Raw genomic sequence first — 3,262 nt, forward strand, 5'->3', positions numbered from 1 at the left:
AGACACGAACGACGGACGAGAGAGAATAGAATGTGTTCTTGTTTTTGTGTTTGTGCGAAGTGTGAGAATATTATATACATATATTCGCGCATGGATGATATAGATATGGGTATGGATTTTCGGAGGAAATTATATCAAATTCGTATTTCGAATGCGAGACCGCCGAGATCTTTCCCAGCTCTCTCTCTCTCTGTGTGTGTGGTGTATAGTACATTTTATATATCTCTCTTGTGTCAACACAAAATAACAAAGAATATACATACTACTCCTCCTCATATTTTATATAATATAATATAAAATTATATTATAGCACCGCGTTCGCAGACCGTATGGTGATGTTACCAATCGACCAAGATTTGGGACCGTCTCCCCCGGTGTTATCTGTGATGTTAAAAGAATACGCTTCTAGGCACACCTCAACGCAGGGCGCCTAGCGTGTTCGACACGTGCGCGGTCGCCACGGCGACCGTATATGTAAAGAATGTATAAAAGAGGACGCACACGCGCCCATCGTCGAAACGGTGTGCGCAGCGTCGTGTTGGAATTTATCCCTCAAGCTCCGGGCGTTGATCGTATCTAGTGCGAATCATGCGTGTGTGTGCGCATGTAATTGCCAGCCGAGTTTTAATATGTTTACAATAACGTATTGAATAAAAATTGAGAAGTTGCGTTTAGATGAATGTTCAATTTTCAAATTGTCACAACATCGATTCCCGCCCGCGGGGTCGTGTTCGTTGCAGTTTTATGTCCCTCACAGTGGTCGAGCATCGTTGTACATCACCTCGTTGCGAGATCGTGACGGGACGGCCGCTCGTAGACCGGTCAAAGTTAGTCTATCGATATGAAGCGCGAACGTCGCGTCGCGTGCAAATTCGACGCGTTACGTTCACGCGTGTCGAGAAGGCGCGCGCGCAAGCGCGCGCCCCTCGACGCCGCCGAGCCAGCGGCTCGCCGAAGCCGCGTGACCGCGGTGTAGGCGTGTCGTTTGCGTAAGCAGCTCCCTGGTTGATCCTGCCAGTAGTTATATGCTTGTCTCAAAGATTAAGCCATGCATGTCTCAGTGCAAGCCGTATTAAGGCGATACCGCGAATGGCTCAATATATCAGTTTTGGTTCCTTAGATCTTACTCAGTTACTTGGATAACTGTGGTAATTCTAGAGCTAATACATGCAATCAGAACTCTGACCAGTGATGGGATGAGTGCTTTTATTAGATCAAAACCAATCGGCGGAGGGCCATGCGTCCGAAGTCGTTAATTTTGATGAATCTGGATAACTTTTGCCGATCGCACGGTCCAGTACCGGCGACGCATCTTTCAAATGTCTGCCTTATCAACTTTCGATGGTAGTTTCTGCGACTACCATGGTTGTCACGGGTAACGGGGAATCAGGGTTCGATTCCGGAGAGGGAGCCTGAGAAACGGCTACCACATCCAAGGAAGGCAGCAGGCGCGCAAATTACCCACTCCCGGCACGGGGAGGTAGTGACGAAAAATAACGATACGGGACTCTTACGAGGCCTCGTAATCGGAATGAGTACACTTTAAATATTTTAACGAGGAACAATTGGAGGGCAAGTCTGGTGCCAGCAGCCGCGGTAATTCCAGCTCCAATAGCGTATACTAAAATTGTTGCGGTTAAAAAGCTCGTAGTTGCATTTGTGCGCCGCGCTGTCGGTGCACCGCATCCGCGGTGATACTGACACGTCTGCGGAGCATATCGTCGGTGAGCCGGCGGTAAAACGCCGGTTCAATATCAAAATCCTATCGCGGTGCTCTTCGGTGAGTGTCGAGGTGGGCCGACAATTTTACTTTGAACAAATTAGAGTGCTCAAAGCGGGCTCAAAATGCCGCTTGAATATTTCGTGCATGGAATAATAGAATATGATCTCGGTTCTATTTTGTTGGTTTTCAGAACTCCGAGGTAATGATTAATAGGGATAACTGGGGGCATTCGTATTGCGACGTTAGAGGTGAAATTCTTGGATCGTCGCAAGACGAACATCAGCGAAAGCATTTGCCAAAGGTGTTTTCATCAATCAAGAACGAAAGTTAGAGGTTCGAAGGCGATTAGATACCGCCCTAGTTCTAACCGTAAATATGTCATCTAGCGATCCGCCGACGTTACTACAATGGCTCGGCGGGCAGCTTCCGGGAAACCAAAGATTTTGGACTCCGGGGGGAGTATGGTTGCAAAGCTGAAACTTAAAGGAATTGACGGAAGGGCACCACCAGGAGTGGAGCCTGCGGCTTAATTTGACTCAACACGGGAAATCTCACCAGGCCCGGACACCGGAAGGATTGACAGATTAACAGCTCTTTCTTGATTCGGTGGGTGGTGGTGCATGGCCGTTCTTAGTTGGTGGAGCGATTTGTCTGGTTAATTCCGGTAACGAACGAGACTCTAGCCTGCTAAATAGGCGTCGTCATTCAAGGTGTGCGCGACTCTCGGGGAGCGCAACTCACTGGCGACGTATTAAAATTCTTCTTAGAGGGACCGGCGGCTTCGAGCCGCACGAGATTGAGCAATAACAGGTCTGTGATGCCCTTAGATGTCCTGGGCCGCACGCGCGCTACACTGAAGGAATCAACATGTTCTCCCTGGCCTAGAGGCCCGGGCAACCCGTTGAAACTCCTTCGTGCTGGGGATTGGGGTTTGCAATTATCCCCCATAAACGAGGAATTCCTAGTAAGCGCGAGTCATAAGCTCGCGTTGATTACGTCCCTGCCCTTTGTACACACCGCCCGTCGCTACTACCGATTGAATGATTTAGTGAGGTCTTCGGACCGACACGCGGTGGCCTCACGGCCGTCGGCGTTGCTGGGAAGTTGACCAAACTTGATCATTTAGAGGAAGTAAAAGTCGTAACAAGGTTTCCGTAGGGGAACCTGCGGAAGGATCATTAACGTTGGTTTTTTCTTTTTGTTTTGTTGTTGTCAAAGACTCGCAAAAAAAGAAAAAAATACAAAAACACGTGAATGATACGAATCAAAATCGAATCCGAGACGGTTGACTCTCTCTCGTCGATTCGCGACGTGTGCGTTGCGACACGCTTTGATTAGCGTTCGCTATCGCCTATTGATACTTTGAAATAATATTTTATAATTTTTGTGTACAACCACGCAAATAAAAGAGATTTTCTTTCTTTTCATTTGTCGTACACGTTAATGATAAGTATTATTTTCAAATTTTTTTGTTTAATTTTTTCGCACCTTTTATATTTTCTCATACAAAAACACACACAAAAACAAAACGATTACCCT

At 47.2% G+C, this 3,262-nt stretch overlaps 2 non-coding genes across 2 annotated transcripts in view; both read left to right on the top strand.

Moving 5' to 3' along the window:
• Nucleotides 1-998: 998 nt before the first annotated feature.
• Nucleotides 999-2,904, top strand: LOC123719515. Its single transcript, XR_006755577.1, has one exon. It is a non-coding gene; the product is annotated as a small subunit ribosomal RNA (ribosomal RNA).
• A 352-nt stretch (nt 2,905-3,256) lies between these two features.
• LOC123719512 overlaps nt 3,257-3,262 on the top strand; it is a 157-nt gene continuing 151 nt past the window's right edge. The window contains exon 1 of the ribosomal RNA XR_006755575.1: nt 3,257-3,262. This exon is cut by the window's right edge and continues 151 nt beyond it. This is a non-coding gene — a ribosomal RNA (5.8S ribosomal RNA).

Source organism: Pieris brassicae, unplaced genomic scaffold (assembly GCF_905147105.1).
Source record: "Pieris brassicae unplaced genomic scaffold, ilPieBrab1.1, whole genome shotgun sequence".
In the NCBI taxonomy this organism is placed as follows: Eukaryota; Metazoa; Arthropoda; class Insecta; order Lepidoptera; family Pieridae; genus Pieris; species Pieris brassicae.